This window comes from Mandrillus leucophaeus, unplaced genomic scaffold, assembly GCF_000951045.1.
Source record: "Mandrillus leucophaeus isolate KB7577 unplaced genomic scaffold, Mleu.le_1.0 Scaffold146, whole genome shotgun sequence".
Taxonomy (NCBI): Eukaryota; Metazoa; Chordata; class Mammalia; order Primates; family Cercopithecidae; genus Mandrillus; species Mandrillus leucophaeus.
Window position 1 is genome coordinate 4,201,760 of NW_012101432.1, and position 12,292 is coordinate 4,214,051.

At 36.6% G+C, this 12,292-nt stretch overlaps 1 protein-coding gene across 2 annotated transcripts in view; it reads left to right on the forward strand.

Moving 5' to 3' along the window:
• SATB2 (SATB homeobox 2) overlaps positions 1–12,292 on the forward strand; it is a 211,497-nt gene that overhangs the window by 107,125 nt on the left and 92,080 nt on the right. The window lies entirely within an intron of this gene.

Here is a 12,292-nt window from a genome sequence, read left to right on the forward strand (position 1 = left end):
GGCTCCCTTAAAACTAAGAAGATATTTGAAGTAAAAGTAAAATGAGTAACACAATATGTTAAGTTTATAGTTTTCATAAGTGATACCTGCAAACACCAAAATCCTTTAGAATGAAAACTTAAAAGCTGTCATTCTAGGTTGAATCAGCACTTACAGTTTGGATACTGATTAACAGATACTCTTGCGGTATCAGGATGGCTTTAGTCAGAAATGGAGTTTGATGTTGTGACCCTTTGTGGACGATTCCAGAGCGGTGGTGAAAGCACGGGCAGGCTCTGCGTTCAGGCAGACTTGGGATCAAATCTTTGGCTTCTACATTCTAGCTGTGGGAACTTCAGCAAATTATTTAACGTCACCAAGACTCAATTTCCTCATCTGAAAATGGGGAATAAAGTACTTAGGTCACTGGGTCGATGCGAGGACTAAATAAGACAATACTGGCACAAAGTAACCTATTGATAAATAATAGTATACTACAAATAATAATTAATAGTAATAATCATACTAGCAGTAGTATATTACATATGGAATTATGTTTGGTCCTGAAAATAAAGTTCCTTAATGTAGTAAATAACATGCTATTTGGATCACCTAGACCTTTAAACATGTCAGGACCATTTCAAATATGTCAGTGGTGGAAAAATTCTTTTGTTTTCACTCCATTCAGGTAAATGTTACCTACTAGGGTCCCTGAGGGGATTTGGGAAATGTTTTGTAACATTGGTTTTGATGGTCCTTTCAGTCCATATTTTGGATAATTATGCCATATTTATCACACTTTATAATATGTATACATAGCCTTCCTTACTCTGCCCCCTTCTGAGGGGCAAATGACAATTTATGATGGGTAAGTAAAAGTAAAGGATGAATTTATTTGTTTTACTACTTGCAGATTTTCTCAGGGGAGACGATGTCAAAGTAGTGCTTGTTGGCTATTGAGTGTTTGAGAGCTTTTTTACAGGGTTATCTTTTGAAGAAATGAAGTTTACAAACATTGGTAGCACATTTCTGATCACAAAGGAATGAGAGTGTTTTATGCTAAATATACATTTTATAAGGCAAGCCAAAATATTGAGCTACCCAGGAGAAATTAAGTACACTGAAAACTGAATTAAGATCCGTTTCTTTTCAACAGATTCTAAAATTCTTAGAACCCTTTAGATCCTGGTTTGGGCAAATGCTTTAGGATATTAATATTCACCCTTGTGTATTATAAGATGAATAACTCCTTCTCATTATAAGACATCGTTGTGCAGCTCAGAAGGGTTTCTTTTCTGTAAGTGTTGCCTCCAAGTTTTTCTTTTAAAATAGGATTGTTAAAGTGCTTCAGCGTATCCTCTTCGGCTAAAAATCAAAAGAATCATGCAGCTTCAAGGTCATTTGTTGGATCCCATTTACTTGCTGTTATAAGAGAAAGTAAGAGAGTGTCCTCTTTTAATAGGCTGGAGTATAATTCCAGATTCAGAAAGATTGGAAACTCTTCATTCTAGTGTTTTCAGAATTGCCACTATAGAATGTGTGTGTGTGTGTGTGCGCGCGCGCGCATGCATTCACACATTAACACTCATGTCTTCTACTTTTCTTTTTTCTTTCCTGGAGCTGTAATTCTTCAAGCTGTATCTTTTTTTTTTTTTTTTAAGATAGTAAATGCACAGTTAAATCTTTAAGTGCCATAAAAGCAGACTGAGACCTTGATTTCATTCAGTTGGTCAAGGATCCACACCTGAAGAGGCTGTCAGACACTGTGTACACATACTATTCAAAGAGATGGAGCTAGTCATTGCTGTTGAAAAGTGTGTGTGTGTCTGTGTGTGTGTCAGTAGGAGGAGAAAAGGGAAGGTTAAGGTATGTGTGAAGTAAACACAAGCTGCCATAAAACAGTTCAAGTGGTGTTGATTCATCAACCAAGGGAGTGGGAGGAAAAACAAAGAATTCATGACAGGTATAATGGTGCACAGAAAATAAACACCCAGAGAAGTGCATTTTATTAACTTTCGACCCTCAGAAAAAAGGAAGTGTTGGACTGAGGCAGGCACATTTTATTTGGTAGAAGCCTTTTTCTATGAATAGATGTTGCTGTGGGAGTTTCTACCTACTGGGACCCGTTTCTCATGGGAAAGTAATGATTTGATTTGTAAAATTTGTTTGTGTCCCTGCTTTCAACATGAAAAAAAAAGGCAATGAATTCCAAAATTGGAAACCATTAGTAGTGAAACCAGAATTCCACCATAGGGCTTTCTCTGAGAACCCAGAAGTCAGGGTTCCATGTCCCTCTCAGCCTCCCTACCTTCCATTTCTACCTCAAAGTTACCAATTTACATGCACTTCTATGCACTATTCAGCATAGAAGAAAATCTCAAGTCAACTTACTGACGTCCCAAACTAAATGCAGGCTACATTGTTAAATGTGTTTCCTATTATCTGCTAATGTCTGTTTTAATAAAACAGTGGGAACTAAGTGGTTGCTTCTTAATCAAAAACATGATTTCCTAAACATAAGCTATGTGATTCTGTTACAAATTGCCACATATAGATCTCCTAGGTCAAAATTTTTTTCTCTTCTCATAGAAATAAATAAACAGTAAAATAATGATATACTCTGAAAGATCAAAGTAAATATGACTAAAACCTGGCAAAAATAAAAGTCTACTGGAAGGTTAAAAAAAAGATCAGATTGCAAATTCTATAGTTAATGCTTAAATAAATATGAGAAAAATGAACAATCAATAATTTGATATCATTAAAAACAGATGTAAAAACTATATACAAATGGAATTGTCTAAATTTTGAAGTAAACATTTTAATGTGCATTTTTTGAATTTGTTGTTATTATAGCTAAACTATTTACACTTATTCTTTAGAAAGTCCTAAATTGGTTTGGCTTAGCATGTTAACTTTATTTTCCCCAGTGATCACAGCAAAGCATATTCTGTTTACCTTTTTTCTTTAATTTCAAAGACAATCATGATTGACACAGACATATTTGAGTTAACATGAGCATTACTTCAGGATAGATAGGGAGACAGTGTGTATACTCTGGTTTCAAGGTCTGAGACCATGAATCTGTTTCCCAGGAGTATTTGACGTTGAAGAAAATGGAGTGGGTAGATAGGGTAGGGTGGTAGGTTGGTTTAGACAGCATTTTTTTTTTAATTGCCAATCATTACATACTATAATTGCTTCTGGACCAGATTTTACAATATAGAGCTCATAAGCTCCAAAGTATAAGAAAAAAAAAAAAGTACATTTTATCTAAATGCAAATAAAATAAAATAAAAAAGACCAATAAATTTAATATTTAGGAATTTTAGTATTGTACATGAGGAGAATCCATAGACACCTAGAAACATTCGTGCTATTCCAAAATTATTTTTAAGGTCTTGGGATTATGAGGGATTTACCAAAGTAGTTTTTTCATAAGTTCTAAACATTTTAGTAAAATTTTAATTTTTTTACACAACTTTTTTTGTCTGAACTCTTGATGTGAACTTTTCCCATCATTCTTATGAAACGAAGGGACAATCATATATGTAGTACCACCATCAGTTTTACTCTCATGGCAGTCTACTTTTGCGGGGGATATAATAAAAATAAGAAAACGCCTTAATAAAGAATCTTTTATATATTTTAAATGTGTCCTAATTGATAAGTTATGAGAAAATAATTTTATATCTAAAGTGTTTGTCATCTGGTACCAAGAGCAAAATAAGCAGTTATCTTAGGTGAAGTCAATCCCAATTATTTAATATGCCTCAAGAATGGAAGGGTCATTGAAAGTTTACACAAATACAGGTGGCTATTATAAAATTATTTGTGTTATAAAATAATACCATTAGAATGGGTGGACCTAACCAAACCCTGTATTTTGGCCAGAGTGCAAAATTATCCCCATCACTTTTCTTTTCTCAGTCATTGGCCAAGAACCCTCTGATTGTTAGTTGTCTTAATTTTATTTGTTTATTTGAACTTCTTTTGCCAGATATTAAAAAGCTGGGAGAAAAGAGGATTTTAAAAAGCAGTGTTACTTCCCCAAGCCTGGTTTATTCTAGTAATCAGTATTTTATCTGACCCTGTCTGATCTAGTCTTGCAAGATCAAACGTCCAGGCCAGCAGGCAGACAGTAAACAAAGCCCATGAAGGGTTTCGGTAAACACAAAGATTAGATGTTGAATGAAAATTAAACTCCTTGAACTAGTCCTCTGTACTAAAGTGGTTAAGTGGGTTGTGATTAAAAGAAATAAGTAATTATGATCATTATAGCTGAAATGATATAATGTTACCACATTTAAAGCACCTCTTGTACTCAAAAATGATTGTGTCATTTACAAAGTGGTGCCTTGGAGTTGAATAGAGAAATCAATGTCCCCTGACCTGGTTCCATAAGGCAGCCCTTGCTTAGCCATGGTGGTATCAGTGGTCAGGACAATGCCTTTAATCAACTCCTGGTCCTTCTGCCTCTGCTGTTGTTTAACTCTGATGAGGTAAAAGTAACTTACTTTTGTCTACCTAATTTTTTTGTCATGAAAGAAATTTGCTTTCAGCTTCAGATCTAAATGAAGTGTTCTGCAAGGAAGTTTGTCTGCCCTCTGCCTATGTCGTATCTCGTTGAAAGTAATGGCAACATAAAATCCTTTGAACATTGTATACATATTTACTTATGTATTTTATATTGACAAATTATAGCTGTTTATATTTATGGGGTACAAAGTGATGGTATGATTTTTAATACAACGTGAAATGATTAAATCAAGTGAATTAACCTATTCATCACCTCAAATATTTGACATTTTTGTGATGAGAACATCTGAGACTTACTCTGTGATATTAAAATGCACAGTACTCAATTATTAGCTATATTTACCATGGTGTACAATAGATCTCAAAAAAAAACCCAAACTCGTTTCTCCTCACTGAGACTTTGTACCCTTTGATTATCATCTCACTGCTCCCACCTCCCAACCTCTGTTAAACACCATTCTACTCTCTACTTCTATGAATGCAATTGTTTTAGATTCCACATATAAGTGAGAACATGCAGCATTTGTCTTTCTGTGTTTGACTTATTTCACTTAGCACAGTGTTCTCCAGTTCTACTCTTGTCGTCGCAAATATTGGATTCATGGAAATAGAAACATCACTTCTACTGTCAACCACCTTTTATCTCACCAGTTTTTCAACACATGGAAGAGTCTTGCACATTTTCGTTGTGACAGTCACTGATAGTATGCATAGATCACGTATACTTGCTTGGCCCTCCAGTGGAAAGCTTATTGATAGTTTAAGTGGAAAAATGGTGCCTGGGGAATGTCTTGAGCACTCATTTTAGACGTGGACTGATTCCTTGTATGGATCTTAAGAAGCTCATTCCAGCTGTACTGTAACTGCTTTGTTGGGCTGAATATACTTATTCATACATGTTTAAAGATATAAAAACATTTGTTTGTTAATAATGTAGTTTGTAGATTAAAAGAAATGAACTTGCAATCTACTCATATTTATACTATTTATGATGTTATTTTAAATAGACATTAAGAAAAGATGCAAAGGGAAAAATGAACTACTTTCCTTATGCTGCTCCCTACTTCTCTTGCATCTATTCATCCATTCAGCCATCATGTATACCTACTCTTTGGAAGAAGCGTGAGACATAATTCCTGCTTTCCAAAAGCCTACAATTTGTGCGAAATGCTTAATTCATAATATAACACATACTTTGTCATTCAAAAACAAATTCTAGCTTCTATTTTATATATAATAGCTGGCAGGATTCTAAGGGCTGGGAATACAGTGGAGAGCATTACCTTTTTCTTTCTCACAAGATAATTGCAGTCATAATTAAATAAATAATTTTAACTAAATGTTTAGTGAGCACTTCTGCTATGGGCCGTAATTAGTTCTAGAAGCAGTGAGAAACATCTGTATGCACATAAGATATGCTTCCTACCTCTAGTTGCGTTGCCCTTAACCTGGCAGGAGAAGCAGCTGTATAAATGGATCTGGTAAATATATAGTGGTGATATAAACTAGTTTGATGGCGGCATAGAGGAAGGTCCGGAAACTCTTCTTGCTAGGTTTGACATGAGGTGGCGGGTGGGCAGTTAGGGAGAGGCAGCGCATGAATTATACCTTAAGGACAAGTGGAGTTACTGCGGCAAGGAGGAAAAGAGAAGGAGGAATGTTTTGAGCAACTGGATGATCATGAGTACAGATGGAGAAGTACAAAAGAGCATTGCATGTTTAGAAAATTACAAGTGACTGTCGAGTATGTCTAGAATGGCAGTACATTTATCCTGATACTATAATATAACAGGTGCCCAGAATGGCTAAGCTTTTGATCAGTGAAAAGGCAAAGGTAAAACATAGCTGGATGTAGGGAGGGTAGTGACACCAAACGTTGATAGAAATGACTGGGACCTGGCCGGGTGCAGTAGCTCATGCCTGTAATCCGAGCACTTTGGGAGGCCGAGGTGGGTGGATCACGAGGTCAGGAGGTTGAGAGCATCCTGACTAACACAGTGAAACCACATCTTCACTAAAAATACAAAAAATTAGCCGGGCGTGGTGGCACATGCCTGTAATCGCAGCTACTCAGGAGGCTGAGGCAGGAGAATCGCTTGAACCCAGGAGTTGGAGGTTGCAGTGAACTGAGATCGCGCCATTGCACTCCAGTCTGAGTCACAGAGTGAGACTCTTGTCTGACAAAGAAAAGAAAAGAAAAGAAAAGAAATGGTTGGGACCTGGCTGGGAGATCATATGTGTTGTAATAATGAAAAATAAGGCTAAGAAGGTAGAGAACACACCTTAGGGGTCTTTGAAAGCCCAATTGAGGTATTTTGAGGATTGTTGAAGGTTTTTCAGCAAGAGAGTGACATATTGAAAATGATGGTTTTAAGAATGATTCCTCTAGACACCATCTGAAGCTGTATGAGGGTGTGAGTGGGTGTATGGCAGGAAGGGAGGTGCATGGGAGGGGGAAGGTTGGTATGTACACCTGGTGGAAGTAGGCAAAGTCGAATCTATTGCAGTAATTGACAGAAGTGGAGTGGTGAGGGAAGTGAGGTCCTGGCTTTGAGTGGCAGAAGTGAGAAAGACAGGAAGCCACTGATGCAAGAGGTTCAAGCAGAGGAGAGCCATGAGACTTGGTGAGAGTAAATAGGGGTATGGGAATGAGAAGGAGACATGCAAGCAAAATCCAGGTTTTGAGCTTAAGTGACTCTTGATGGTTGTGACAGAAATAGGACAATACCAACGGAGATGAAATTGCTGATACCTCAGTGAGAATTGACAACTAGGTAGAAATGTCCATGAGACTGTTTGAGATGTGGAACCAGCCTACTAAAGGACAGGATGGAGAATAAATTTTGGGGCCACTTGATTGGATGACAATTGAAATGGTACCAAACGAACATTCCTTAAAGAGGAGAGCAAGAGCAGGAGAGGGCTGGAAGCTTTGAGAAGAAAAAAGCCAGGAGTTAAGAAGATGCAACTAGAGAGAGTGAGGTGTCACCAAAGCCAAGGGAAGATGAGTTACCAGGGGGGGAGTGTTATCAAAGGTGCAGTGGAGGGACAGGGGAGAGGAGAGGGAATTGGAGGCTCTTGGCTTTGGCAGAAAGGATACCAAAATGACATTGGAGGGAGCTGTCTCTGCAGTGTGAGAACAGGGAAAGCCTATGCATCTACTAAGGGAGAGGTGTCAAGGACATGAGAGGAAAGAGTCTAAATGTGGCTAAGTGAAGCATGAGGGCTAAGTGTAATTAGCAGAAAGAGGATAGAGCCAGCAGTTTTGAAGAGGAAGAGGAGTGATAAGCAAGAGCCCATCAACTAGGAGGGAATGGATCCGAGGCGCAGATAACGCGGTGCCTTTGAAAGAAAGAAAAATAGTGATGTTTTCTTCAGAATCTGGGAGAAGGGCAAGGAGATGTGTAAGGAGAGAAGGTTCTGGAGATGGAGTGGACGGTGAGGATGGGCAGCTCATGCCATGGGGTGTGAGACTGGGCTGGCATGACCTTCTAGCAGTGAAGGAGAGAATGGTTGGCATGGGGGGCTTGGTGGTGAGAACACCTGAAATAGGATCTGGACAGACCATGTCTGGGGAACAAGGAGGATGTGTGCTTTAGATTGCTCCTAGTTTCAGACTTCCATTTGTCCTACCCAGAAACAGAATAAAAAACTAGAAAACATATATAGATGTGATGGTGGCTGACAAAGAATCTACAGAGTGTGAAATGAGAGGCTTTGTGTGTAGACCACAAAATGCCCAGTTTATTTAAAATCTGATGATTGTGGGGACATCCTCTTCTACTGGGGAGACCACCAGGTGAAAATCAGAGAACGCTTCTGGTTTCTTGATCAATTAAATAAAGATTATTACCTGATTTTCCTTAGACGCTTACAAGGTTCAAAGCTGAAAAGCACCTAAGCTCATAAGGTGCTTGAAGCACTTAACTATAAATGCTGTGTAAGATGCTAGGACTGAAATCACATTGCCTAATGGGAGACAGTTATTTAACTATTTGCCTGACTGATGAATGGCCTTCATTCCACCATTTGCAAGAATTTGAGAGTATTTGACCTTGGAGTCCTGAACTCCCAAGGGAGTGGATATGAATCTATAATCATCTAGAATACAAATCAGACTATGAGTTCTAACATTGGGCCTTTCAGGGTATCACCTTTTTAAGTTCTATGTACCATAGAAATTTTAATTTTTGACTAATCCCCCTTCTGGGCCAAAAGCTCCTTGAGAGAACTTCAGAGGCAGAGGTTTTGGGAACACAGGAACGTATCAATTTTCTGTCCTCCCTGGAGTCCTGTGAGCATGAGGTCTTAAACACTGTGAATACTTTGTAAATATTAATAGAATTGAATGTAATATAGATGAACTTATTTGAATATATGCATTTAGAGCAGTTTTATTTTTACACATATTATGTGGTGCACTAATCTTATTTGCTACCTGATCTGTCATTTGAGAGAAAAAAAGAAAGAAAAATCTTTGCTTGTTTAATTCGTATTGCAAATGTCCTTAGCAAATGTAATTGGTTAGAATCGTTCCATATTTCTACTAATTATTGAGCTAAAGACTTAACAATAGTCAATTCAGTTGAATGGGGCAGTAATACCTTTATAAAGTACAAATTAGAGACCATTTGTGTAGCCTAAGATAAATATGCCTTTGAGGTTTTCACAGCTAGTCTATTGAGTATTTTCCTTAATATAATGGCTTAAAACATTAAAGTCCTATAAAATCACAGAGACTGGTCAGAGGAAAAGAATGGATCATGAATTGATTGTTTTCTTTGATTAACTTTTCTTCAGGTAGGTTGAATTAAAGAATTAATACACATGGAATGCCAACTGACAAAGGCAGAATTTTCCTAAGCAGTAATGTTAAGTTTCAACAATATGATTTCTTTTACTATCATGTGCTGAATTCACCTTAGAAATTATAGTTTTAGATTAAAGAGTAAAAATAAAGATATTATTAGATATAAGCACTTTTAACCTATATAGAATGTTATAAGAATACTTGAAATGATCAGTGATATCAAACTGTGATAAAGCATTGTTTGAAACCAAAAGGGACAATAGTGTTCTGGTACGGAGGGTGGAGACTAGGAAAGGTGGATAATGCTCACTTTTTCCATGGAACATAATGGGTCCTAGGAGCTTTTATTACCAAAGAAACAGAGGTGTCCACATTTGAGTTACTTTATGGTGGATATATACGTTTTTGTGGAGGTTAATGTGGTGGAAAAAGGAAGTTGATAATAAGGGGAAAATACACCTAAGAAAACCAGTCATATGGTATTATCACAGTGCTGGCTGGTAGACTTTGCTTATGGGCTGTTTTATTAGGAGTTAACAAGTTGGCTCTGAATATCTTGCTCTAGGCAGGGACTTTGCAAGCAAGTTCTCAAACCAGAGACAAATTCTCTTGAACAAATTTAGAGAAAAACAAAATCTTTGGGTTTGGTAGCTAGTCTTTTTCTTTCTTTTGCTCTTTAGCTCTTTCAAGCTCAATAATTTTTTAAAATTATGTTTGGTGAACTCTGCTGGTAGTAGTTTTATTTGTTTGTTTTAATGGTATGAGATTTATATCTGAGAGATCTATTAGCTTTGGCTACTGCAATCATGTCCGACTGTGTTTGTATTAACAGAAATTTTTTTTTTGGTATAGTAAATTGACCTTATACTTCCAGTTATTGACTAGGAGAAAATAAACCAGAAGTATTTTCAGTGACTAGGCATATTCAATGTTGGCAGACGGGCTGCTATTCTGGTTTGTTGGGGGAAATTAGTGTAATGTTTACCTTTTAAAAAGATTTTAACCCAATGAAAGCCTTTGGGTGGACAGTGGGGTTGTTGACCGTTAATGTGTAGCTCAGCTGAGTGCAAGGAGACAAAATAAGTATCAGGTGGAAGCATATGGAATTGCTGTTTTTGTAGGTCAAAGTTGTTACATATCACCAATTTCATATAGTTCAATTATATATGAATTTGTGATTGCCCAAGATTCTCAAGCTGTTATCATATTGTGTGAGTATGCATACCCAATTTCGTTTCTTGTTGGTTACTTGTTTCAAAGAAATACTTTCTATTTATAGAATTTATAGGGTACTTGAGAAAGCTCTCTGCTGTGTGATTCATATCCTTCATCAGTCCATGCTGATGACACTCATGTTGGGTCAATAGCTTTCGCCTCAAGAAAAATAAGAAAAATAAGATAATGGGAGGGGATTTATAAAAATAAATATAATCACTGTATATGTATATATGTGTGTGTGGCTTACAGTTGACTAGAATGAATTGCTAATAAACTGACAAAATAGGAATTTAAAGGAGCTATCTTTTATCATCAAATAGAAATGCACTTTAAATCATAGGCAGATGTTATGGGCCCATCTACGTGTAGCAGACAGTTAAATTGTCTGAAGCAAATATATTGATGGAATTTTTTAAAGTTGATATTATTCAGTACTGTATCTCTAGGGGCTGCCATCATTCCTGGCACATGGTAGTTGATTAATAAATGTTTATTATATGAATTTTAATGCAAATAATTCTATTTAAGTGATTAGCTGATTCAACTGTTGAGGAATCAGTAATTTCATCACTTTTTGAGTTGACAGTCTTTTCAGTCTATGTTACACAAAGCATACAGTGGAGGCTCAGGTTGAGCTTTTACCATTCAGATGACTTATCCATCCTTCATGTCACATACATGTGCCATGTGCACTTATACACACACACATGCAAATACAAAGTGAAACTTATCAGTAAGAAAGTTGATTGCTCCTGACCCAAATCCTGAAACTATTAATAACCACATGCTCCAAACTGGGCAGTTCACCTTAAGCAGCAGAATACAGACTGCAGGGTCCTAAAGGCATAGGTTTGAATTCAGAGTCTTCCATTAACAGGTTTGCAACATCAAACAATTATGACATTAAAGTCAAATGACTGACCTTCAGCTTCTTTAATAAAGTAGGCATCTAATTATCAATGCCGTAGAATTATTGTGAGAGTTAAACGATAATGATGTGTAAGGGATTTAGCTCAGTGCTTCAGCTACTATATAAATGGTAGGGTTTGGTGTTACCTGAAATGCCAATGCAGTTTGAAAAAGGTATGTTAGCAGTAAAAATATGAAAATTCTTAAACTTATAATACATATATTTTTTATAAAGAAAACCCATTAAAAAGCACTTGTGAAACATTTAGGCCTTAGAACTTGACTTTGAGTTATGCACAAAAAGAGGAAAAAGTGGCCATGTGGTTTGCGTTTTCTTATTATGAGGCTAGAGCCAGCAGCCTTAATCATTTTGAATACTCCTAAATATTTATCTGCATTTGGATAGTTATTTGGCCTAGAGCACATTTTTTAATTTCTCTGGTATTAGACAAGATCATTATCTTTAAAATTGGGCATCAAGGTTTTAGAGCATAAGGTGGGGAAGCAGAGAACCTGGAGAGGAGGTTTTAAATTTAAGGCATTCATATGCTCTAGTATCTTTTTTCTGTGCTCTAATGTTTGGGTACCAATCTGAAATTGTTGGTTTGATTGGCAACTTTTTTACCAAGAGTGCCAAAAGCAAACCAATGTCTTTTTTTGCATTTGTAGAATCACTTCCAGAGTACTTTCTAAGGTTGAAAGAGTCATAGAGAAATTCTGCCATCTTCTTTTCTTTCTTTCTTTTTTTTTTTTTTTTTTGGCTTATGTTCTTCTACCCAGGGTTTCTAGGAGAGGTTCTGGGGAATACTAGAGTGTTATCTTATTAAGGAATCCATT